The sequence below is a fragment of the Trachurus japonicus genome, chromosome 17, assembly GCF_045865225.1.
Source record: "Trachurus japonicus isolate A0001 chromosome 17, Traja_1.0".
Lineage (NCBI taxonomy): Eukaryota > Metazoa > Chordata > Actinopteri > Carangiformes > Carangidae > Trachurus > Trachurus japonicus.
Genome location: NC_140923.1, coordinates 2,858,084 through 2,885,535, shown reverse-complemented (window position 1 = coordinate 2,885,535; position 27,452 = coordinate 2,858,084). Strand labels below are relative to the sequence as shown.

The following is a 27,452-nucleotide window of genomic DNA, read 5'->3' as shown; positions in this document are numbered from 1 at the left end:
TTTGAGTTCTAAAAGGTGGTGTTTTATGTCTCTAACGCTCGCAGAAAGTGGATTAGCGCGTACTGTTAGCATGTAAACAAACGCTACTTCCGGTTCGCACTGGAAGCTGCGCCCATAATTCCCGCAAAGCATCATGGGGGCTAGGAATAAGGTGGATAGAAAGATGATCATGTGTCTGATCAGTTCTGTCTTGACCTTAAGATCGTGGGTTTGATTCCCATGTTGACAGAGATGGCAAAACCGGCAGTAGTCCCGTGGCCCATTCAAAATTTCCCCAGGGGAAATTTTCTAGTTACTGTAATATAATAATTCGGTTCCACCCCTACCAGGAACCCTTGTACTTTTTTATGTGGGCATCAATAAATATTTCAAATGTGTCCTCAAGTCCTTGTGTCAGCAGGACATCAGCGTGATTCAAAGGACTATAGACTCATAAATTAAGATAAAACACAATAAAGATTAACAGCTTTATTGTCACTTTCATGTTTGCACTAAGACAATGAGAAACTTATTTACGTGTTGATTATTTAACCCAAGGGAGATTCAAAGTGTTACATATATAAAGCTGGGGACACACTCCACGATTTCTTGACCAATTCTACCCACGATTCACAGTCAGGTCTAGTCTGCACCAGTCAGCTCTGGTTGGGTAGAGTGACAGTCTGCATAGCAAGTTGGTGCAGAAATTTCTCAGTGTGTTATGGGATACAGCTTCAAAACAGCAAGTGTGTGAGGTGAACAAACACCGCCTGACTTCAGCCGCAGCAATTCAAACATGTTTGATTTTTCATTTTTTGAGCCAACTCTACAGTAGTAGGCAAGGCAGGGCAATTTTATTTGTATAGCCTGTTTTTACAAACAGTTTGTCTCTCCCTCACATCCACTGAGGAAAAACTCCATAGAAAACCCTTTTTAACAGGGAAAACTTCGAGAAAGCTCAGGGTGAGCAACAGAGGAGTTTATCTGTGCATATATCTGTTTCAGTCTACTCTTGCCTCCTGCTCTGCCCTGTCGCGCTCAGCCCTGCGTTTCAAGCCTCAGTTATCTACTCTGCTTCAAGTCGTCCCCTGTTTTTGTTCCTGCTAATAAAATCTTTAACCTGACGTCTGTCGGATAGTGGGCCCACTATTCTTCAAATGGTTCAAGCAGTTCAAACGACAGCAGTAAATGAGGAATGTTAGTTGACACTATAAAACAAGAAGGTGGTGTGATCTGAAGCCAAATATCTCTAACTTTATTAATGATTACATAACTTGACACATAGGACCATGGACTTACAGTCCACAATGTCCATGTGTCTTTTTGTGTGTGTGTGTGTGTGTGTGTGTGTGTGTGTGTGCGTGCGTGTGCGTGTGAGTGCAGACTATATACAGAAGCTGTAGAACAGAGACCGGCCTCTGTTTCTGAGCCTGATCTCTGGTAAGTACCTGAACTCACTGAGTCGTTAGTTCCACTCTGTCTGTGCTTGTTTCAGTGTCAAACCTCAGTTTACATCTTTCTCAATAAGTAATCACCTGTGAAAATGCAGATAATAAGACAATGTCACAGGAATGTCTTCTCATGAAATGATTGAGGTCTTTTTGTTTTCCATCAGAAATGGGGAACTCAGCATCATGTGGAAGGAGAAAAGAGATGATGGTGGACAAGGACCAGGAAGCAAGACACAAACAGGTGAGGAAGGTGAAGACAACATAGTTTGTGGGGAACAGGGAGGTGAGACAGAAAAGTCAGCTCAGGTCTATGAGGTGAGGAAAAACGTTGAAAACATGGGTGGGTGGGCAAGTGGTGACATTTGTGGTGGACAGATACGAGGCTGTGAAGATGATGCAGTAAGACTGTGTGTACCTCAACTACAAAGAAACAACAGCAACAAAAATGATGGATAGGTGGACAGACAGGTTGAGATTCCGTGGCCCTTTTTATGTAGCTGTAATAATGACCCTGGCACTACTCGCTGTCAAAACTTCATTCCATTGTAAATTTTGCTGTGGTTTGTTGCAGTAGTGTTATATGTAATACATCACGACAGGCCGTGGTATACACTCATTATATCACAGCCAAGGGGCGTTCTTCGGCTAGTTTGCTAGACCGCGTTGCGCCGAGATGGGTGTGGCGGTGAGTGCGCTGAAAGCCCGCCAACTCAAACCAGGTCTACTCTTGGCACAAGGCGAAGTGCAGCCGGCACAGTGGTAGATTGGCTGACTGGCGTGCAGTGCGCACACGTCACCAAGACCTCACAGGCAGGTTCCCACAGTTCCAGGCACATTTTGCAGACTGTGAGTGACTGCATGTTGCTGCCGTGTTGAGACTAAACACTGTGCTGTTGTGATGATCCGCTTTATTTATTTATTTACTTACTTATTAAAGGTTCATGAGGCAAGAAATTCACATGCGTTTTAAGTTTTTTACTGCTAATGGGCGATGAAGCGTTAAAAACCAAAAAGAATGAGCCCACTCGCGTATCTCTCCGTTGCCTTGAACAGGCTGTGTGCTGCATAATGCGCTGCAATTCTGGGTCCGAATTTCCCACGCTGTCCGCGGATGTGACGTCAAATGACGCTGCATGCGCGTCCTCGACAGCTTCGGCTTTCCTCCGCTTGCGACCAGCGGTCGGCGGATGTCTTGCAGCCTGAACAGTCATGTGAGCAGCGAGTAGAGAAGTAACGTCACTTTCTTACATTTTAATATTTTTTCATGCGAGAAAGTGACGGTTTAGATTCCCAATCTGTTGTCAGTTTATCCAAATAACATCTGTAAGTACTAGATTTGCTCCGACATTTTTCGGAGGAGTGCAGAGCCACACACACGCAGCAGCAGCAGCAGCAGCGGCTCGTCACAGAGGCTGCAGCCGGGGAGCTGAGCTCATCGGCCGGGCAGCAGCTGTCCTCCTCCCAGGGAAGAAAACCAGCCGAGTAACTTCCCCACAGGTTTTTAGAGGTTTTCTGCCGGCTGGTTTAATTGTTTTTAGGAGATAAATGCTGGATGAAATCTAACAGTGGCACTGTGGCAGTCGGATTAGTTCATTTGAATGAAAAGTGAAGCTTCAGGTGTCTGTGAGCAGCGCAGCCTTGGGGCTCTGTACGTACAAAAATCACCATATTTAGGCTACTTCAATAAATAAATAAATAGTTTTACAATGAGCCGATTGATTCATCCGTGGTCAGTTTATCCAAACAACGCCTGTAAGGAAATTCTCCGACGTGTTGGGAGGAGTGCAGAGCCACTAGAGCAGCCGAGCGGCACCAGCGGCTCACAGAGGCGGCGGTGGCCGGTGCTGACCTGATGCCCGGGCGGTCAACCTCCCGGTGTCACGGTAAATTGAGCACTGTACAATGAGCGCGGCACGGCGCATTTACTGTTTATTAACAGCCAGGCGCGGTGTGTGTAGCCTACGTGTGTGTGTGTGTGTGTGTGTGTGTGTGTGTCTGCTCTGTGTCGTGAGACAGCAGGGAGAGGGGCTGACTGGCAGAGATGAGAGATAGTGAAAGCTGTTCTTTTTTCTGTGAGAGACTGCTGCGGTGGACACAAACCAAACTGTGGCGGCTGATTAATGGAAAACACTGGTATAGTAACGTTACGTCGTTTCCAATTCAGCCACAGTGTCACTGTCACAGCATCAGCTGCTGCTGTGGAGAGTTGATGCGCCCTCCCGCACCAGCTTGGCTGATATGGTTGCAGTAACTCTGACGGCCGCTACGGCCGTTGTATCGCTAGTGAGTTTTATTCCTCGATCTTGCCTCAAGCTCCTTTAATTTATTAGTGGGAGTGCAAGTGTGTGAGTGTGAGTGCCTTTGTTAGTGGAAAGTGTGCGTGTGTGTTTATTTTTTATTTTTACACTGCGCAACTGTTCTTACTGTATCAGGTCAAAACCTGATTAACGATAGTAACCTCGGGCACTCTGAGCTCGGACCTCCGGACCAAAACAGCTGTTTCCTCCTGGGAGAGGTTCGGCCTCTGGCGTCGCTGCAGTCCCGGCGGCAAGGGCGGGCCTGGGCGGGCCGTGCCCGCCCACGGAGTCAGCTGTGCCCCCCCTGGACTGGAAGCTGTTAATTTTATTTGGGTTTTGGTTTTTACCTCGGAGTGGCCAACTCTCTCTTAGTCCTATCTTTATTAGCGACAATGACCGCAGGTGCTCGTCCTGTAGGATCTCAACTCTCTGATGCACACAGCCCAAAGCCTACTACCCCATCATCACCGCAGCACCTCAAGCCTGTAACGGGCCGACCCGCGGTTGTTGGAAAAAAAAAAAAAAAAAGACTCATATTTTTGAACCAGCGCGTCCACACCTTACAGTCTATGGTCCACACCGGTCGAGTTGGACCATCCATGCGCACTCAGGGGCGGATCTAGGATTATGGGAGATCCGAGGCTTAGCCCAGAGGGAGAAAAGATGTATGCACAAAGTTCTTTTTTTAACTTAATTTTTTATTGCTAATTCAGAAAACACATTACATACATACTTTATCTAGACAAAGGTGCTGTCCTGAAGGATCCACGAATAGTGTGTTGCATCCGCTGAAAAAAGAAAAGATAAAAAGGTGTTAAAACTGATCATAAGCATTACATTAAAATCTTGCAGTGCATGTAATCCTGATTGACATCTCAGAAACTTCAGAACTGAAAAACAAACGAACAAGAAGTTTGTTTTATTATCTTACATTAATGCTGCCTGGCACCTCTGCTGTCTTGCTCTGTTCTTCACTCCTCTCTTCTAAACTCCTTTTTGCTTCTCTGTCCACTCCTTTCCTTTCCAGCATTAGTTTGATATCTTCAATATGATTCTGTCTGCTCTAAACAGTTTCATCTCTTGTGTTGAATAGTCATTTTTGCTTCTCTGTCCACTCCTTTCCTTTCCAGCATTTGTTTGATATCTTCAGTTTGACTCTATCTGTCTATCTCTTGTGTTATGTGTTCTCAGTTTCTCTTCAAGAAAGAGAAACTGAGAACACATAACAAGAGATGAAACTGAGTTTAGAGCAGAGTCTTGTACTGAAGATATCAAACTAATGCTGGAAAGGAAAGAAGTGGACAGTGAAGCAAAAACTAGAAAATTTCCTCTGGGGAAATTTTGAATGGCCCACGGGGCTACTGCCGGTTTTGCCATCTCTGTCAACATGGGAATCAAACCCACGATCTTGAGGTCAAGACAGAGCTGATTACATTAGGTGATGACATTAGGTTAACTGTGTGTGTGTGTGTGTGTGTGTGTGTGTGTGTGTGTGTGTGTGTGTGTGTGTGTGTATAATCACATGAAGTTACCTGTGTGTGTTAGAGTGTGGGAGAGGAGTGCATTTGTATGTACCTGTGTGTGTGTGTGTGTGTGTGTGTGTGTGTGTGTGTGTGTGTGTGTGTGTGTGTGTGTGTGTGTGTGTGTGTGTAACTGTAATCACATGAAGCTGGTTCTAGAGTCTGTGTGTGTGTGTGTGTGTGTGTGTGTGTGTGTGTGTGTGTGTGTGTGTGTGTGTGTGTGCGTGTTATGAGCTGCAACCTGTGTCAGTCTGATTTAGCTGTGTCTGTGTTTATAAACATTTAAACGAGTGCCAGGTGGATTGTTTATGAAGTTAACGAGCTCTGGCCTGAGGATCAAAGAGGTTACCACGGCGATAGGGGCCCCCGCAGGCTGAGACAGACAGAAACGTGGAGAAAAAGAGCCATTTTCTGCCTCTGCACCGGTCTCACATTTAGGCTTAGGGTGAGAAAACGGTAACTCCTATCAGAACAAAACACAGATCAACGTTGCTCTAAGGACTTCCTGAAAAATGTGGTACGATTTGGTGTTTCTACAGTAAATATTTTGGAGACGCTGGCAGTTTTAAAACATCGGTCCGTTCTGCTTCTCTCAGAAAATATTTGTATTGGAGTCAATGAGGAGCAGAGACAGACGTGGCCGCACTCAGAGGCTGATTCTGTAAATTGTGTAAGTCTCTCTGATATTTTGAGCACATGACATGAGAGATAACAAGTTTGTCTTACAAATTCTGAAAAACTAGTAGCGAATCGAAAATAGTCCGGAAGAGGACGAAGAATAATAAGGAAGAAAAAATCCACACAATAACAGTAGTGCCAGGGCTTTGCTCCCCTTCCTCCTCCTTCTCTTCCTCCTTCCATCTTCTTTTTTCTTTTCCTCCTCTTCCTCCTTCTTCTTTCTTTTCCTCTGTCCTCCTCCTTGTCTTTCTCCCCCTCCTTCTCTTCCTCCTTTTCTCCCTCCTCCTCCCTCTCCTTTCTTTTCCTCCTTCCTCCTCCTCCTCTTCCCTTTCTCCCTCCTTTTCTTCCTTCCTCCTTCCTGGTCTTTTCCCCTTCTTCCTCCTTCTCATTCTCCTTTTCTTTCTCCCTCTCCTTCTTCTTTCTTTTCCTCCTTCTCTTCCTCCCCCTCCTGCTCTTTCTCTTCCTCCTCCTCCTCTTACTCAGCCTCCTCCTTTTCCCCCTTCTTCTTCCTTCTCCTTTTCTTCCTTCCTCCTCTTTTCCTCATTCCTCCTCCTTCTCTTTCTATTCCTCCTCCTCCTCCTTTTCCCACCCTTCTTCTTCTTCCTCGTCCTTCGCCTTGAAGGTGAAGCAAAAATGACTACGGTAAGTTGTGTTGAATAGTCATTTTTGCTTCACTGTCCACTCCTTTCCTTTCCAGCATTAGTTTGATATCTTCAGTACAAGACTCTGCTCTAAACTCAGTTTCATCTCTTGAAGAGAAACTGAGAACACATAACACAAGAGATGAAACTGAGTTTAGAGCAGAGTCTTGTACTGAAGATATCAAACTAATGCTGGAAAGGAAAGAAGCAAAAATGACTATTCAACACAAGAGATGGAAGAAAAGGAGAAGGACGAGGAGGAAGAGTTCCTCTTGTGTTGAATAGTAATTTTTGCTTCTCTGTCCACTCCTTTCCTTTCCAGCATTAGTTTGATACCTTCAATATGACTCTGCTCTAAACTCAGTTTCATTTCTTGTGTTCAGAAGCCCTAACCCTGCTTCACTATCCACTATCCTACCCCCCAACCCCTCTCTCCCAACTAAAGCTTTTTTTCTACTTTTCTTGTGGTGGTGGTGGCAAAATGAGGCTGTGCCGACGTGGTTTCAATTGGGCAAATCTGTCAATAACATTGTCTGGGGTTATGGCATCCAGGTTGTCCTTTTCGATGGATATGATAGCAAGGTCATTAAGCCTGTCTTGGCCCATAGTGCTCCTTAGCCATGTGTGCAAACGACGTAATGCACTGAAGGACCGTTCACAGCTACAGCTGCTTACAGGAATTGTCAGGGCCACATGGAGGACAGCTTTCAGGGTTGGAAACATGTCCTCATCAAGCATGTGGAACACAGTGGCTATGTCAGGGTCTTTCTCTTTCACACTGGAGACTTGTTTCCCTTTCTCCTTCTCAAGCTTCCTCTTGATGAAATTTGTAGCTACCATAAGCTCTTCTGACTTCAGTGGGATCTTGTAATGGGTAGCAAGGTTTTGGAGGGCATCTTTAGAGAGAAAGGTCGGAGAAGTTGGGTTGCAGGCTTGAATGCCTGACATGAGTTCTTCCCCTACATCTGAAAAACGGTGATTAAGCTCCTGCAACATCCTGTCAAGACATGGATAAAAAAGATGATGCCTGAAATCACCTGAGGTGGTCGGATTAGAAGTTGCCCCACAGGCTGACCCCACCACGAAATCATCCAGTCGTTTTTGTTTGTGCCAGGAACCAGCAGGGAGCTGGATGTCGTTTTCCTCACATAAAGTCATGGCACTCTTAAACATGTCTTCAGCCCCAGAGTCCGTGCGGAGATCTGCCAAGGTTTCAGTTATTGCCGTCTTATACTGCGCCAAGTCCACATTTTCTCCCTGCAGGTAACGATGGAGCCCTTCAGTTATCCCTAGGACTTTGGAAAACACCACTAGCATGTAGATGGTCTTCAGTTTGCAGAGCTTTGACAGGATTCCCTGGGCCATGGCTGTCTTCATGGTTCGGAGACATGTAAGAATTGCAGGGAGGTTGCTCATGACAGCTTTGACAGACCTCACCTGGCTTGCCCATCTAGTTGTGGAGAGCTGCACAAGTTCAGATGTCTTCAGTCCAAGTTGGTTTTGGACTTCTGTGAACTTGTTGTGGTTGACAAGGGAGTTGCTGAAGAACGTGTAAAGATTTTCAAGCAGGTCAAAGCATGCTGCAGCTTCTGGTATCTGGCTTCTGGCTCTACATGAGTGGGACAGAACCAGGTTCAGCTCATGTGCATAACAGTGCACATAAACTGCTTCTGGGTGTCGCTCTCTGAAGCGGGCCTGGACCCCTCCCACTGCTCCACTCATTACTGCTGCTCCATCGTACGTTTGAGCAACGCACATGAGGCCCTCTAAGTTGTGGGAATGAAGCACCGCCTCTATACCATCTGCAATGGATTTTGCATCAAACTTGTCCAGCTTGTATAGACCAAGAAAAGCCTCCCTTGGGGTACCCTCTTCAGTGACAAAACGGACACATACTCCCAGCTGCTGTGTGTGGCCATCTCGGGCTTCATCTGCCATCACAGAATACATTTTGGAGGATGTAACTTGCTTGGTGACATGTATAGTTATTTCTTGTGCAATGCTGGATATCATTTCATTTTGTGATGAATGTGAAAGGTATGTAGTATTTTTTTGTGGTACATATTTTTGCAGAAATGGGTCGAATTGTGTAAGAAGCTTCATGCATTCGAGGAAATTGCCTGAGTTACGGCTGTCTTCTTGTTCGTTATGGCCACGGAATGCGATGCCTTGTTTTCCCAGAAAAGTAGTGACAGCTACAATGCGCTGGAGGTAGCAGCATCTGTCTAATATATCCTCTGCATTTGCAGTATGGAGCTGCTCGACCACATCCCCGTAGGTTTGTGTGTCCTTCCTTATAACTCTGCCAGCAGCCCATACTCATCTTGTGGAGCTCAGATTTCTCGTGTTCACGGAATGAATTCAGAGCTCCTTTCCAGTTAGAAAATCCAGAGCTTCGGATTAGAGCATCCTTGTTGGTACGGACATGCTGCCTTCCAAATTGATGACAAGGGAAACAAAATGCAGAGTCTTCCTCAAACCAAAACAAAATTCCTCAAACCAACTCTTGTTAAATGCCCTCTGCTGGATACCAAATTGGCTGAACGGGTACTGGGAGAGGGGCACCTGCTTTGGGCCACTTTCTTTTGTCCCTAAATCAATAGGAGGCAGTACACCTGCTCTCTCTTGTTGCTGTGCTGTCCCTTGCTGCTCATCCCTGCATGTAGCTGACTTATCTGCGTAAAACAAAACAAAAATCCTTTTCACATGTCAAATTACAGTGAAAGGGACAAATTTAGCTAACCTCTAACTCACCACTAATTTCTTGAAATGGTTTTCACTTTTCATAGAGAGCAGCACTAGTCTAGAACCATTAAAATAGAAATACATAGAAGAACATTATTTATTTTACAAACCTGAAACAGCATCTGGAGGACTGGCTGATGCTGATGCAGCTGAAGTGGATGGCAGCTGATCTGAATGGCAAAATACACACACGCACACGCACGCGCAAACACACACACATGCGCGCACACACACACAGTCAGTGACTCATGTGGTTATATTTTATCCACTTTACCCTTCAATTTAGATTTTTATCATGTAGCGTTTATGTTGTTGTATTCACTTTAATTGCGTGTGCTAACTGTTATCTGTCAGTAAAGTGTCAGACACCTAGTGTTAATCTAAAAATTCACAGACCTGAAACATCTGTTCCGGCGTTGGCATTGCTGGTTGGTCGTTGCGCCGCCGCTGAGAAAAATTTCCTAATATCCATTATCTTCTACGTCCATCTGACAGATCGCGGAATCAACACAGGAAACAGAATCAGGGAGGACACACTTCTTCTCGGGAGGGCAGGCTATGAACGCAGGTTACTTTCCCTGTTAAGACCGGGTAAATGGACTCGGAGGCAGAGACAGAGGCAGAGGCAGCAGATCAGTGCAAGAATTTATTATTCTTTAGCAGGAAGATTCTGGGAACCCAGCAGCGCTCCTCAGGGCCATAGCCCTCCCAGTCCACCAGGTAACGGAAGCCACGCCCCTGGCGGCGAACGTCCAGGATGCGCCGCACCGTATGGACGGGACCACCATCCACCATGCGGGCGGGAGGGGGGGCAGCATCAGGAGGAGAGAGAGGACTGGAATGAACCGGCTTCAGCTGGGACACGTGAAACGTAGGATGTATCCTACGTAAGGAGGCTGGGAGCTTCAGACGGACAGCACAGGGGTTAATTACAGTCTCAATTTCAAAAGGCCCAACATACTGGGGAGCCAGCTTCCGAGACTCCACTTGGAGAGGCAAGTCCTTGGAGCGAAGCCACACCTTCTGACCCGGGGCATAACTGGGAGCTGGAGCACGCCGTCGGTTTGCTTGCGCCTGGGTCTTGGCTGAAGCACGTAGCAGGGCAGCACGAGCACGCTTCCAAGTGCTACGGCAACGACGCATATGGGCCTGAACAGATGGGACTGAGACCTCTTCCTCCTGATCTGGAAACAAAGGGGGCTCATAGCCGAGAGAAAAGAGGAAGGGAGACATACCAGACGAGGCATTGGGGAGCATGTTGTGGGCATACTCTACCCAAGACAGCCGAGTACTCCAGGACAATGGGTCCGCTGCTGAAACGCAGCGAAGAGCAGCCTCCATCTCCTGATTTGCCCGCTCCGTCTGGCCATTGGACTGTGGATGGTATCCCGAAGACAAACTGGCTGTCGCCCCGATGGATGTACAGAAAGCCTTCCAAACCTGGGAGGTAAACAGATGGAACAGGCTGCCACAAATGACCGGGTGTCTGCATCCATAGTGGGCCACCAGAAGCGCCTCTTTAGGAACGAGATGGTGCGGTGAGACCCAGGGTGACAGGTAAGGTGGGAGGAGTGGGCCCACTGCAGTACCTGAGAACGGACAGGATCTGGGACAAAGAGACAATTAGGTGGTCCATTACCTGGATCAGGTTGAGTGGTCTGGGCCTGGCGGACCTTGGCTTCTATCTCCCAGGTGAGAGAGGCTATGATACGAGATGGAGACACAATGGGTTCCGGTGTGGCAGGCTCCTCCTCTGCAGAGAACTGGCGGGACAGGGCATCCGGCTTCACATTCCGGGAACCTGGACGGTAAGTCATGATGAAATTGAATCTCTCTAGGAATAAGGCCCACCTCGCTTGACGAGCATTCAGACGCTTGGCCGTCTGGATGTATGAGAGGTTCCTATGGTCGGTCCACACTATGAAAGGATGTTCCACGCCCTCCAGCCAGTGCCGCCATTCCTCCAACGCCAGAACCACTGCCAGCAGCTCCCGGTTACCAACATCATAGTTCTAAGGACTAAGTTTATGGGAGAAAAAGGCACAAGGATGCAACTTATTATCCTTGGGTGAGCGTTGAGAAAGGACAGCACCTACCCCTGTGTTGGATGCGTCCACCTCCACAATAAACTGCAGCGACCGGTCAGGATGGATTAGGATGGGCGAAGAGGTGAACTGGCGCTTGAGCTCCAAGAAGGCCGCCTCGGCTTCAGGGGTCCAGTGGAACGGAACAGATGGAGAGGTGAGTGCAGTTAGGGGGGCAGCTATGCTGCTGTAATTCTTCACAAACCTCCGATAGAAGTTGGCAAAGCCGTTGAAGCCCTGCAGCTTCTTGAAACCTTGGCTGGATCCATTCTGAGTTCTCCCTGTGAGACAATGTAGTCGAGAAAGGAGGTAGAGGTGGCATGAAACTCACATTTCTCGGCTTTGACGAACAGCTTGTTCTCCAGGAGGCGCTGCAGGACTGAGTGGACATGCTCTTGGTGTTCCTGGAGAGAGCGAGAGTAAATCAAAATGTCATCTATATAGACAAACACAAACCGACCAAGCATGTCACGAAGCACATCATTCACCAGGGCCTGGAAGACTGCAGGAGCATTGCACAATCCAAAGGGCATAACAAGATACTCGAAATGACCCAAAGGTGTATTGAAAGCTTCACTCAATAGGAATTTTCATAGACCTGAAAAAAGCCTTCGACACCATTAACCATGATATCTTAATATCTAAACTGGAAAGATATGGCATTAGAGGCATAGTACTGAAGTGGGTCAAGAGCTACTTAGACAAAATATCCCAATATGTTAAAATAGATGATTACTCATCCACTTGCCCAGACATAGTCTGTGGGGTCCCGCAGGGCTCAGTTCTAGGTCCGAAGCTGTTTATACTATATATAAATGACATATGTAAAGTGTCAAACATTCTGAAACTAATTCTGGGAGTAACTTGATCCAACTCGTGGAAACGGTTAACCACGAAATGGCCAAGCTCCATGTGTGGTTTAACATAAACAAACTATCACTAAATTTAGAGAAAACAAAATACATGCTATTTGGGGAAAAAGGCCTCAGCAACAGTATTAACATCCAAGTAAATGGAGTGAATATTGAAAGGGTTAGTGAGAATAAAGTACTGGTGTGACTATTGATATGTTAAGCTGGAAGCCACACATAAGAACTTTAAAAAGCAAGTTGGCCAGAAGTGTATCCATAATATGGAAAGCACAAAAAATAATAAATCAAAAAGCCCTCCATATGTTGTACTATGCACTAGTCTCTCCACACCTACAGTACTGTGCAGAGGTGTGGGGACACACATACAAAGGCTCCACCCATCCATTGTTAATACTCCAAAAAAGAGCACTGAGGATCATTATGCCAATTATAGGGCACACACAAATCAGTTATTTATTAAATCTAATATTCTCAAACTATGTGATTTAATAAACTATCGCACCATGCAAATGATGTACAAAGCTGCCAACAACAGCCTCCCCCTCAACCTGCAAAAGCTATTCATGAACAGAGAAGGGAGACACAATCTTAGAGGGGAAAACATCTTTAAGCTGAGGAGGGTACGAACCACACTAAGATCCTTTTCCTTATCGGTCGCAGGCGTCAAACTATGGAATGTGCTAGAGGATGAAGTCAAAAAATTACCAACATTTAACGTCTTCAAGAAAAAGTATGTAAACTCAACGATTGACCGGTACAGAATGATACATGAGAGCTGATAAAGGTCAGAGAGGCTAACGGCAGACACAGTATCGAGACTACAAGGGGAAATAACAAAAATCATTGTGTTCCCAAAACAATGTGATGAACCAGAGAAACTTGTGTGGCCAGAGGCCAATGTCAGTTTGTACGTAGTATGTTATTATAGTACGTAGTATGTTATTATAATGAGTATCAACAGGGTGATGATAAATTGGGGCACAAATGCAACTGTGATTTAATTTTGAGAAATCAGTCAAGTGAAGAACTCAACTAACTGCTAATCGACACACCAACGCCAATCAACTGGTCCACGATGGAGTTGCTGAGCTGGTCACTGAATGCGATTGACAGAGTGTTCTCAACAAGGCGTGCGGCCTCTGGTGAGCCAAGATGCCCGGACGGAACCTTCATGTCCGGCTACATGCTGGATGGATGGGAGAAGTGGAGAGTCCTTTGCCTTGCCCCACTGGATGTGGAGGATGTCGAGGACGTGTACATCTTCACGTTCATGACAATTGGAATGATCGCCCTGGGTTTTGGCGCCTACATGCAGTATCGGAAAATGAGAAAGATCGCCACCGAGCAGACCGACGCGAGGGAGGATAACGCAACAACTCGGAGTGCTGTGGTCGGGATACGGTCCGACATATCTGCAATCCGAGAGTATGTGTCACTGATGCGAGCTCACATAGCCAAAACTCGGGAGGAAATCGAGAGAAATGGCGACAAAAACCGCAGAGAATGAGTAAAAAGAAGAATTAGCACAAAAAGGGCTCCCACACCATCCCACCATCCCAACAAATAATCAGTACACTGGACTTTTGCTCTCTGTCAATTGGACCACACCAGACTTTGCTCTCTGTCAATTGGACCATCTTGTGACTTTGTGACTTTTGTGACATGCCTGGCAATAAGAAGAGACTGTTGTTTGCTCATGACGGAAAAAAAATTTTTTTGGACACATGTGCAGACACACACGTAATCCTTATGCTCTATCTAGAGCTGGACTTCAATTTCTTCAACTCTACATACTGCCTAATGCTGCAACACATTGTCAAAATGTCAAATGTTGAAAAAAAAAAAAAAAAAAAAGTGAGAAATGTCATGTTAAAAAAAAAAAAAAAAAAATGTTATGTCAAATGTTAAATTTTGAAAATACTGGAAGAATGTTATGTCAAAAATGTAACATGCAGAAAAAATGAATATGTGAGTATTGGGGGCGGGACTAGATAAGCTTTTGCTTCTCCCGCTTTCCCTTTCGGTCATGTGTATTGTATTAATTGGATTGAGATGATGTGTGATGATGATGACTAATTGACATGCCCGAAATGAACCAAATAAATAAATAAAATAAATAAAAGCAGTCTTCCACTCATCACTCTCCTTTATGCGCACCAGATGGTAGGCGTTGCGCAAGTCCAGTGTGGTGAAGATGGTTGCTCCTTGTAGAGGGACAAAGGCAGAGTCAATGAGAGGCAGGGGATACTTGTTTTTGACAGTAATGTTGTTAAGCCGTCTAAAATCAATACATGGTCTTAATGTGCCATCCTTTTTCCCCACAAAGAAAAATCCAGCACCTACCGGAGAGGACGATGGACGAATGATCCCAGCTGCTAAGGACTTCTGAATATACTTCTCCATGGTTTGTTGCTCTGGACGGGAGAGGTTGTACAGCCTGCTGCTGGGGAGTGGAGCTCCAGGCAGGAGCTCAATTGCACAGTCATAGGGCCGGTGAGGGGGAAGAGAAAGGGCCTGCTCTTTGCTGAAAACCGGGGCTAGGTCATGATAGGCTTCAGGAACAGACGACAGATCTAGGGGCTCCACTGCAGGCTGAGGATCAGAAGTAGAGGTCAGGGCTGAGCGGAGACAATGAGAATGGCAGAAAGGGCTCCAGGAACGGATCTTTCCAGTGGTCCAATCAAAATGAGGATTATGAAGCCTTAACCAGGGAAACCCCAGGATCAGAGGTACATGAGGGGAGTCAATCACATGAAAACCTATTACCTCCTGATGATTGCCAGATAGATGCATGGTTACCGGGGCTGTCTTACGGTTGATTGTGGCCAGCAGCATGCCATTGAGGGCCTTGGTCTCCAGGGGAACATCGAGGGGCTCGGTCTGGATACCCAGTTGCTGTCAAACAACGCTGTCAATAAGGCTCTCGTCGGCCCCTGAGTCAATGAGTGCTGTGAGGGGGAAAGACTGACCCCTCAACAAGAGGGCAGCCTCAAGCTGAGGTCGGTCTGGGGGAGAAGGGCTGACTACACGGCTCGACAGTATCTCCCCAACTACTGCCAAGCCGGACCTTTTGCTGGACGGATAGGACAATTAGCAATGAAATGGCCAGCTTGGCCACAATACAAACAGGACTGGGCCTAAATTTTGCGGGCCTTCTCTTCAGGGGACAGGTGAACACTATCTACTTGCATGGGCTCGGGTTCAGGGCTCTTCGGCATCTCCCGGTGGACCTCACAGGAACTTGTCACCTCTCGGCGTGGGCCGAGGGATGCTCACTGCTCAAAACGGTAAGTAGGGGAAACAGTTGATTCAGAACGCCACAGGGACAGTTGGTCACTTACTTTAATAGCTGATTTTATGGCCTCATCTAAAGTTGTGAACTCACCCCAGACTGCTAGCTCCCTTCCGATGTCACGGTTGAGCCCGTTCTGGAAAGCTGTGATAAGTGCTGCCTCATTCCAGCCCGACTCCACTGCAGATCCTCGGAATTGACTTTCAAATTCTCGGACAGGAAGTCTCCCTTGGCGGATCCTTGAAAGCTGCAGACCAGCCTGCTGGCCCCGTATGGGATGATCATACACCCGCTTAAGCTCAGTAGCAAGTGCATCAGCAGACATGGCGAGGGGGGAGCGTTGCTCGAACAGGGCATTGTAGAAGCTGAGGGGGGGACCCTCCAACAGGTTTACCAGGTAGGCCACTTTAGGTGCCTCACTGGCATAACGATTAGGCTGAGCATTGAATGTTAGCTGGCACTGGGTGAGAAATTGGCGACATGTGTTGGGATCACCTGAGTATTTTGCTGGAGGTGGAATGTGGGGGTCGTTGCCAGCCGGGTGGAGCAGCTGGAAGAACTGGAGGGGCTTGCGGCGCAGCCAGCGGCGCTTGTTGGTCAGCAGGTGGCTGAAAGGCAACAACAGTGTTAAGTCGATCGGTAACAACAGCCAGGGCAGCAGTAATTTGACTGAGTTGATCCCTAACGTCGTTCAGGGATGTGTTGAGATGTCCCAAATGCACACCCTGGAGTGTCACTGCCTGCCTGATTGCCTCCTGCTCTGCAGAGTCCATGCTGGCTGGATGATACTGTTAAGACCAGGTAAATGGACTCGGAGGCAGAGACAGGGGCAGAGGCAGCAGATCAGTGCAAGAATTTATTATTCTTTAGCAGGAAGATTCAGGCCGTGGGATTCTGTCGATGTGAGGCAGGTAGAGCAGGAAACTGGCTGAAGAACTCTGGTCGAGTGCAGAACTGGGCTGGCGATCCTAAACCTTCCTTATCATCCAGCACCGACTGCGCACTTAGCCCAAAAGAACAGCTAGGCAGCCCAGTCCAGAGAGCAACAAAGAGGAGCAGAGAGAGACAGCAGAGTGTCTCTGTGTGTGCATGTCTGTGTGTGTGTGTGTGTGCATGTCTGTGTGTGTGTGTGTCTCTGTGTGTGTGTGTCTGCTGTAAAAGATAGGCTAATTCTATAATCATAGAAGGCTGAAAATCTCAGGACATGTCTGCTCCAACTATTCAGCAGTGTAAAGCCAAAGCACGTGTGGGCCTTCTGTCATATAGATATCTGACAGTAGCTGCAGCATCAAGATAGAGATGAGAATAGGCCAGAAGTGTGGAAGAAGACAGTGGCCTGAAGAGCTCCATGGTGAAGCAGAGGAAGGATTGTCACTGGCCGGTCCAGGCCAAAATATTAAAAATTTGAGTTTTGTTTTTGCTCTCCAGCCACAGCTCCACACTAGACCAGTTCTGAGTTCAGTTTCATACACTTCAGCCATTCTTTTTTTTTTTTTTTAAAGTATATTTTTCGGCTTTTTGCCTTTATTTGATAGTGATGACAGTAGAGATAGACAGGAAATGGGGAGGCAGAGAGAGGGGGAATGACACGCAGGAAAGGTCTGCCCGACGCGGGATTCGAACCGGGGACGCCTGCGGCGAGGACTGTAGCCTCTACATGGGGCGGCCGCTCTACCCATTGCGCCACGCACCGCCCCACACTTCAGCCATTCTTGCAATTACAATGATAGGAACCTCAGTCAGTAGGTAAAAACATAATTTTAGTGTTTTTAAAACATGTAGGAATTTACCAGTAGGGTTTGCCCAGGTCTTATTTAATCTATTTATTAGAAACACTTTACTTTAACTCCATTTTTACTGTTGATGAAAGACAGTAAAAAAAAAGCCTGGCCCGTAGCCAAGGGGGATCAGGATTCGTCCCCCCCCAAAGAAAAGCAAATGCGGCACAGTAGGGCGCCGCGCGAGTTGACGCTCTGCAACCTGCGGTGCGGTGTTGCGTCAGCATCACTGACATGCTGCTCTAAAGTCCTGCTCCTGGCATCAAGCTGAACGGGCCTGAAAGTTAAAAGCCGAACCCGGTCTGACCCGCGGGTGTTGAAACCCGGACCCTGAATTACAGTAAGTTGGTTCGAACCCGACCAAAGAAAAAAAAAAAAAAAGAGAGAGAGAGAAGAAGCCGAGTAGGAGCGCGACCTGACCGAATTAATTTCTACATATTTTCGGACCGAACTGACGCGGCCGGTCCGTGAGAATTCAAATCTAAGTCCACCTGGTAGCCCAAAAGAACAGCCAGGCAGCCAAGTCCAGAGAGCAGAGGAGAGGGAGACAGCAACAGGTGTGTGTGTGTGTGTGTGTGTGTGTGTGTGTTTGCGTGCGTGCGTGCGCATGCCGGTACAATCATGTCATATTACGTGCGCACCTATCAACTGGATGTGTCACACCCGCGTGCTTTGACGCCTGTGCAGCAGACAGCGCCTGACGTGTAATGTAGTTTCCTCATTGACTTATAATGGCCCCCCGTTCACGCGTGATGGCTGCTGCACGCCTGTAATCACACTACGCGGAGTGACCACGTGTAACATTCATGCGTTTTTCAGCGAACGCACGCATTAACGCTCGCGTGAAGCTGATTGAACATTTTTGTCAGGCAATCACGCGTACGCGGAAACGACGTGCGCAAACTGTGTCACGCGTGACAAGAAGCTGCGTTCGTATGAAGCAGATTGTGCACGTCTGTCTGTCACTGTTTGACTAATGTTGTTACGCGTTCACACGTGCATGCGGTCGCAGAATCTATTGCTGCGCAGCCGGAAGTTGATCTGCCCGGTGCGCACCACTACGCGTAACGTGACGCGTAGTGTAACTTACTTGTTCTGTGTTGCATTTTCATTTTCATCCAGTAGATGGTGCAGTCGATCCAATACGAGATACAGATATATAGGCTGTTGCATGACATGATTTATTTGTTCAATGAAGACAGAGAGAATAATCCGTGTCCCAGCTGGCCACAGCGGCCGGCCGGAGCCACTCTCTCCACACCTTGCGTCTGAGCCGCTGTGGACCGTGGTCCACATGCCATCCCCGGGTCAAGCTGCTGCTCCGCCCCGCTGACCAGGCAGCTCACAGCGGCAGTGGCGGCTGCGGCGACGTCGCTCCCCGGTCCTTCTTCATTTCGTCCGGCAGGCAAAGTCTGGCTCACTGCTGCCTCCCCTGGTTGACTAAAATGAAAAGGCCAACTACATTACACGTCAAGTTACGCGGAGTGGTGCGCACGGTGCAGATCAACTTCCTGCTGCGCAGCAACAACATCTGCGACCGCACGTACGTGTGAACGCGTAACATAATTTGTCAAACAGTGACTGACAGACATGCACACGCTGCTTCATACGTACGCAGCTTTTGTCACGCGTGAAATACAACCTGCGCGTAACAACGCATGCCCGCACGCACGCGTAACAAAGTAACCATGCGTGCACACACACGTCACTGTGCGTCTTTCCGGTTGTTTTGACTTTGATTTCACCTCATAGCGTGCGTATGTGTGTGCATGCGTGCTTATGTGTGTGTGCATGCGTGCTTATGTGTGTGTGCATGTGCATGTGTGCGTGTGTTATACCTGCAACCTAAATGGGAATGGGAGCCTCCTTTCATTTATATCTGACAGTAGCTACAGCCATCATACAGATGAGAACAGGGCAGAAGTGGTGGTGGTGGTGGTGGTGGTGGTGTGGTCTTAAAGAGGCTCATGGTGAAGAAGAAGTGTTTTTTCTCACCAGCCACAGCTCCCCACTAGACCAGTATCATACAGTCCAGCCATTCTTGCCATTACAAAGACAGAAACCTCAGTCAGTAGCCTACCAAATGTTTTTGTTTGTTTGTTTGTTTGTTTGTTTGTTTTATTCATGAAGTGAATGTTGTCTTCCCATTATATTCTTCTCAGAGTACACCAGAATGCTTCATTTACCTCTTAAAATCATAAATTTTTTCTGGGGGGACCCAGACCCTCAGTTTGCAGGTACCTATGTGTGTGTGTGTGTGTGTGTGTGTGTGTGTGTGTGTGTGTGTGTGTGTGTGTGTGTGTGAGTGAGTGAGAGAGAGATAGGGAGAGAGATACATTTAATTACATTTAACATTATTATGATTATTGTTATGAAAAAGCTAAGACTTTTTTTTTTTTAAATAAAAATAAATTCGGCCTACATGGTGAAAATGTTGTTGTTAATGAGAGCAACAGTAGGTAATGGATGGAGAACAACAGAGAAGAGAAACATGTGATGTCAAAGTGAAGTTGTAATGGGGGAAAAAAGAAGTGTGTGCCTGTATTATTATTATTATTATTATTTATTTTATTTTTTTTTTTGGGAGGGGGGGAGTCCACTTTTTAGGGAAAAAGAACCCCCCCTCCACAAGGCTGGCTACGGGCCTGAAAGCTGACTTACTTTTGAACTGGGTTTAGACAGGAAAAGTGACTTTACCTGTCTAAGGCAGTGGCGAGATCATGGGAAGATCCAGATTAAACCCCAGTGTCAGCAGGATATACTTAATGCCGGAGATAAGGACACTGAGACTGTGGAACTAGAACATCATCATAACACAGGATCAGGCAGCTCTCCCTCACAGGGAGCTTCTGCCTCTGATACCTAAGTATCCGAGTTGTTGTGTTTGTTGTTGAGGACATTTATTCTCATTTATTCATATCGTTATTCTTATGGGCACGTCTGGTTTATTTAAGTGTGACGGCATCGTCATTGTCAATTGTTCATTTCTTGTCGTCCAATTGGGATGATTTATAACTTTATAACTGAACTATAACTTTATAACGGTGATTAAATGGCCGTGGTTGTTGGGCGCTTTGTCAGCATGCTTTGTTTTTCAGTGATGTGTGTTTAAGGATTGCATCATTGAACTGTATTAATATCTTCCTTATTAATATGATATATTGTGTGTTTTATGCCACACGTTTACCAATTATGCATGTAATTATTCTGGAAATAAACAAGTGGCATGGTCATATGTTTGTGCGCTCCTGATTGGCATTCTCAGATATCACACAAATTCACAACTGTTCTGAGAGATTACAGTATTAGCTTATTCCTCATTCCATTTCAGTCAGAGGTCTCACTCCTGCACCTCCTTTACAAGAGACCCAGTTTGAATGGGGGGCGACCAAATCTCTCTCTTTCAATATATAAATAATTTTAAACATAAAACAATAAACATATCTGAATACCAATGTACTGTAAATGGTCATTTCAGCCTTGGTTTACAAAATGCAACAAACAAACGTACCAACTCTACATTTAACAACACATTAGGTCTCATTCATGAAACGTTATTTAGAGAGAATACTTTTGGGTGAAATGGAGTCCAGAAAAAATATTTAATTCTCTTCTAGTAGTGGTGTGACTGGGACAGTCACAGGGTAAATCAAAGGCGTGGAGGGAAGTTACAGATCCTTGGTTTAAAGAACCATTTAAGAAGCAAAGCCAGAATAGTTCTACATAAAACATGGAAAAAATAAATAAATAAAATAAACACAACTACAGAGCTACAGCAGCCACAGGAGGAGGAGGCTCTTCACAGCCTCAGCTGTAGCGGAGCATGGTATCAACACATGAAGTTATAGGCAGGTTATATTGTTACAGAAGCACCAGCCGTCTGTCACAGCTCCATCCAAACCGGTGCCGACTGCACTATTACGCAGGATGAAGTGTGCATCCACCGAGCATGTAGCAATACACACTTTGCATCGCATATCGGTTGCACATTTATGGAATGAAAGTTTTTCAGTTTCTTTATCAGATTATTATCATTAGATTGCTGTGCATTCCTACATTTACACAAGCGCTAGACACAGTCAGGAGCAGGTGTAGATTTTGTGAGTAGCTACAAAAAGATCAGTGCTACTAAAAAGATTGATGAATGCGGAAATCCATGTAAATTTCGCTGCACACGGTTTACACACAAATCCGTGCTGCTCACATTTCATGAATGAGACCCATTGTGTGTTACTGATTCATTCAAAAATGTTTGTGTGTAGTTATGTCTTTTGTGATTTTTCTGAATTTCCACAAAAAGACTTTTGGAGAGACTTTTTCTCCACCTTATGCACTCAGGAGTATTTAATTGACTTAAAGGGATAGTTCAACATTTTGGCAAATTGGCCCATTGCCATAATCCCTAGTCATAGCAGTAGGTTCGTTATCTTTGTTTGTCTGCTCAGCCTTAGCTTGCACCAACAATTAAAGGTAACGAACCTACTGCTATGACTATAGCGATTATGGCAATGGGCCAGTTTGCCAAAATGTTGAACTATCCCTTTAACTGATAATTAATTGAATGATTTTCCAGGTGAAACATAGTGACATCATGGTCTCAGCTGGTGATGAGACCATAGAGACTGCAGCCCTGGGAAGACCATTCCAGCTTGGCATGCTGTATGACTGCAGGAGGGACCTTCTTGTTCCAGGTAGGACCTGATGGATGTGATCAGAGCCTCAGTGAATTTTAACATACTGCTTAGTGCCAGTGAAGGCGATACAGACCCCCTCAGGCCATGACAGAGGTGTCATTCAACCTGTTGTAAGTCGACTTTTTCTCTGCAGCTCCAAGGCTGTGGAACGCCCCCCCCCCCCCCAGACCACCTGAGGGCCCCACCACTTATGTTTTTAAACAAAATCTAAAGACAAATTTATTCAAGAAAGCTTTCTGCTAAATTTTAGTACACTTTTCATTGTCGTTTCTTAACTTTTATTAACTTGTGTCCAGTGGCGGCTGGTGGTGAAATTAGTTGGGTGGGCTAATAAATAAATTATACCCATTAAATGGTTAACACAGTAGTAGCGAAAAGTTACATCCCATCTGACTGGCACAAAAGTATAGCAACTAACTAGGCCTACACACTGGATCACCTGGTTATCTCACACACTCACTCACACACACACGCAGTTTCTCTCTCTCTCTCTCTCTCTCTCTCTCTCTCACACACACACACACACACACACACACACACACACTGTTGTTGATGTCACTTGTTCCCTTTTGTGCTCCAAGTGCCAAAAGGGAACCAGTGACATCATCACCCTTGTGAAAGCCCACACAAGAGGTTAAATACTGGGTCTCCACACCAGTTAGTTGGACCAGTCCCAGCCTGGTCAGATGCTACGTGAACTGATGAAGCCTCTTGGATGAGAGGTGAAACGTCTTCCTAGACAAATAACTAAGTCCAGTTGCTTTCGATTTAACCTCCTTTGAGATACTATGACCTGGACAAATGAGAATATGCACAGGCTTAGGTAGGCTAATTACACTGTATTTACTTACAATATGCTTATAGCTCATATCGACTGCCTTTCTGGTGCTCCCAGTGAGTTTAGAAACTTTCGTTCATGTTAGCAAAGACAGTTTAGATCAGTAAAGTAATGCTACCTGTGATGCTAGCGCCTAGCGCCGCTGTTTCTGTCTTCTCCCTCCCACAACAACACAACTTTTCCTCTGGTTCCTGTCATTGGTCTGAAGACAGCGGTGTTGGGCTAAATGAAATTAGCCCCAATGACAAGTAAACCAAGGGGGCGGGACATGACGCCTGTCAATCACTGACCCTGCGTCAGCTCGCTGCTGATTGGTCAGAACCGATCGGCCTGTGGGCTGAATGAAGTTAGCCCAAACAGTCGGTCAATGGCGAGGGTGGGACATGGCACCTGTCAATCATCCACAGTCGGAAAATGAATGAGAGCAGACTCGGAGAGTTCGGGCTGATTAAAATTAGCCGATTTAGATATATCCTGTGTTTTTTTTGAAACTATTTAATATTGTTGCCACTTCGGCTTTCACTAAGACTTATAACAATCTTTTGTATATTATTTAGAAAATATTTTTCCTCATCTTTTGTTGTGTAATGCAGAGAGGGCTTAGCCCCACTAGCCCATTGATACCAGCCGTCACTGCTTGTGTCCCTTTTAAATTAAGCTTGTACTGTAGCACTTTGAGATTGCTTAAATGTAAAATGCATAATAAATAAAATGTATTGTTATTATTATTAATTCACAACATTGTGTCATTAATGTGTCAACAGGTGTAACTCTGTGGGCTCCACATCAGCTGAAAAATAAAAGAAGTGTTCAACAACAAAATAAAACTGACTTCAATGTCACCACATCAGATTCAATAGAAGAGAAGTCAAATTCATTACAGATCTCTGGCTCTCTGAAGCTGAGCATCTTGGGAGGACTGGTGAATGTGGATGGATCAGCAAAATACTTCAAAGACACAAAGAAATCTGACAAACAAGCCCGCATGACTCTTCAGTACAAAACAACAACAAAGTTTGAATCATTAACGATGGCTCACCTGGGTCGTGGACAGGTGGCTCATCCTAATGTGTTTGAGGACGACACTGCCACTCATGTGGTCACAGCCATCTTGTACGGAGCTGGTGCTTACTTTGTGTTTGACAGAGAATCATCATCAGAGGAAGATAAGAAACAAGTGGAGGGGGAGGCAAAAGTCATGTACAATAAACTGAAATTCCTTTCAGTAAATTGTGAAGCATCTTTCAACATGAACATGAACGAAGAAGAGAAAGCAGCAGTAGAAAAGTTTAGCTGCACGTTTCATGGAGACTTCAAGTTACCTTCCAACCCAACGTCCTTCAGTGATGCTGTGAGTGTTTACAGGGACCTTCCTAAGATGCTGGGAGAGGATGGAGAACATGCTGTTCCTCTCAGGGTGTGGCTCTACCCTCTGGTGAAGCTGGATTCAAAAGCAGCAAGACTCCAAAGAGACATCAGCAGTGCTCTCATCAGAATCTCTTCAGAAACAATAGAGAGTTTGAACCAGACAGAGATGAGATGCAGAGACCTGCTGAGAGACACCACAGCTGCAACATTTCCTGCCATGGAAAAGAAGGTTCAGGATTTGATGCAGATGTGCAAAGACTACCAGATGGACTTAGTGCAGAAGCTCGGGTCAGTGCTTCCTTCAATCCGAGGGGGTGGGAAAGAGGAAAGTGTCCTGGAGGACATCCTCAAGGAACATGAGAAGTCACCATTCAACAGTAAAGACCTGGATCAGTGGCTGAAAACCAAGGGGAAGGAATCAGACACACTGAAGTCCTACCTTAAGCAGCTGGAGGAACTACATGTGAAGATGGATGATGAGCTGGATGACCTCTTCTTTGATTCAGACATCAGAAATGTTGTGTGCTTTTCATTTACCTCAGTAGAGCAGCCTGATAGTTTCCTGGTCAAACTGTCCAATCACCTGAAACCAGCAGGAATGATGGACACAGCTGGAGAATCCTCTGATCGAACCACCAGAGACTCAGACTGGCTCACCGTTGATATCAGACAGACTATGAGGAGACAACTACAACTGTTCATAGAACTGAAGATGGTGAACAGCAGTGATGACACCAGATTCATATCTGCATCAAAATATGATGGACGTCATCCTGGGGCGTGTATTTACATATATGAAGATGGATCAGATGAACCAGTCAACTTTGTTCTTCCATCAAAACCTGCCACCCCAACAGCTGCTGCTGGTTCACATGACACAATAACAGTTAGAGCAGCACCTGAACCAGATCCTGGATCTGTAGAGTACAGAGTAGAACACAGAATCAAACAGGAAGGAAACCCTCAGTGGGAATCTGAACCACTGAAGAAGAACCAGGAGGAAGTGACTCTGTCAGGACTCAGACCAAACACTGAGTATGAGATCAGAGTCACAGCTGTGGGCAAACTCAGCTACACTGTCAGCAGCAACATCTGCACAGCTGTGACCCTCACAGCAGCTGGTCCACCAACTCAGGTAAAAGACACCGAAGTGAAAGGAAACTCCATCACTCTGACATGGAGCGCCCCGTCTGTCCTAAAGTGTGATGTAAGAAGGTACATCATTGAGTTCAAGGAGGAGAACAGCAGTCAGTGGATGAGCACAGACACCAGGAAGGAGGTGAACACTTTCACTCTGAAGAACCTTAAACACAACACGGTCTACTCCATCAGGATGCGCACAGATGTTGGTGTTGGACGGAGTCGACCTGGAGCAGAGCTCAAGATTAAAACTAAGAAAGAACCACTGGATAACACAGAGTTCACTCTCCTCCCAGGTGATCCACCTGTCTATCTGTTAAATCTGAATCCAGCAGGAGATGGTCAGTTCAACAAAAAGGTTTTTGGAAGGACACCAGCCCAAAACCCATCAAACAAAACCATCATGGTTGTTGGAGCCACTGGATCTGGAAAGACCACCCTGATCAACGGCATGATCAACTACATCCTAGGAGTCGACTGGGAGGACAACTACAGATTTAAACTGATAGGTGAAGAAACTCAAAAATCACAAGCGTGCAGTCAGACCTCAGAGGTGACGGCCTATCAGATCAACCACAGAGATGGTTTCCAAGTTCCATACTCCCTCACAATCATCGACACTCCAGGGTATGGAGACACAAGAGGAATCGCACAGGACAAAAAAATCACAGACAAAATCAGAGAGTTTTTCTCTGTCAAAGGTGGACTTGACAGTGTTGATGCAGTGTGTTTTGTAGTTCAGTCAGCATTAGCTCGTCTGACACACACACAGAAATACATCTTTGATGCCATACTCTCCATTTTTGGGAAGGACATTGCCAGTAACATTGTTGCTCTGGTCACGTTTGCTGATGGTAAACCACCTCCAGTCCTGGAGGCCATCAAAGAAGCTAAGATCCCATGTGCTACAAACCCTGATGGCTCTGTTCTCAATTTCAAATTCAACAACTCTGTGCTTTTTGCCAAAAAAACAGGAGCCACGGCTGGTGAGGACGAATTTGATCACATGTTCTGGAAAATGGGGAAAGTCAGCATGAAGACATTCTTCACTCATCTATCCACCATGGATCCTCAGAGTCTGACCCTGACCAAGGAGGTTCTCCAAGAGCGTGAACAACTTGAGGCAACTGTTGAAGGTTTGCAGCCAATTATACAAATGAGTTTGTCAAAACTGGAGGAAATAAACATGACAAAAGCTGCACTCAAAAACCATGACACCCACATGAGTGAGAACAAGGACTTTGAATATGAAACAGTGGAGATAACTCTGCAAAGGGTAGAGCTTCCACCAAAAACCATTGTCACCAACTGCCTCACTTGCAACACCACCTGCCATAGTCCTTGTCGCAGAAAAATTGATAAGGACAAAAAAAAGTGTAAGGTAATGAAAAAAGGACGCTGCACAGTGTGTCCAGGAGCGTGTGTGTGGAATGTCCACCGCAACACGCCATATATATTTCAAAGAAAACGTGAAACAGTGAAGAAGACGTATCAGAAGCTGAAGAAGAAATATGAGGTAGCACTGGGAGGCAAGATGAGCAAAGAGAAAATCATTAAACAGTTGGAAGTAGAATATGAGCAGGTGCAGAAGACAGTCGTAGAAATGATGAACAAATTAAGTAATTGCCTGAAACGTCTGAGAGAGATCGCACTCTGTCCAGATCCGTTGTCGACTCCAGATTACATTGATCTCCTGATCCAGACAGAGCAACGTGAGGCCAAACCTGGATTTAAGCAGCGAATCAGAGAGCTGCTCTGTGTCAGAGAGCGAGCAGTTTTTCTGAAGAAGGTGGCAGAGGAAGAGAATAGAAGTTAATACTGGAGAAGATGACGTCCAAGGTGAAGGGGTTATTCAACGATTTTACCAGTTGGTTTAACTAACTTGAAAACCTTCTTAAACCAGAACCTGTGAAACAACCTCCACCAAAAACAGTTCATCAGTGTGACTGTGGTGGATGAGCAGTAGTTTTAGTTTCTATGTACCAACATGATAGTGATTCCTGCTAATGAGAGAAGACTCTATGTGATTTTATATTTTAATTTCACCTTTTTGTTCCCATTTAGATTTGTGTGGT

The 27,452-nt window shown here is 45.9% G+C and overlaps 1 pseudogene across 1 annotated transcript; it reads left to right on the top strand.

Annotated features, from left to right (window-relative positions):
- The first annotated feature begins 1,618 nt into the window (after positions 1 to 1,618).
- On the top strand, positions 1,619 to 27,452 carry LOC146969732 (uncharacterized; annotated as a pseudogene). The gene is made up of 3 exons (XR_015038048.1): positions 1,619 to 1,671; positions 21,911 to 22,028; positions 23,634 to 27,452. The product of XR_015038048.1 is annotated as an uncharacterized LOC146969732 (transcript).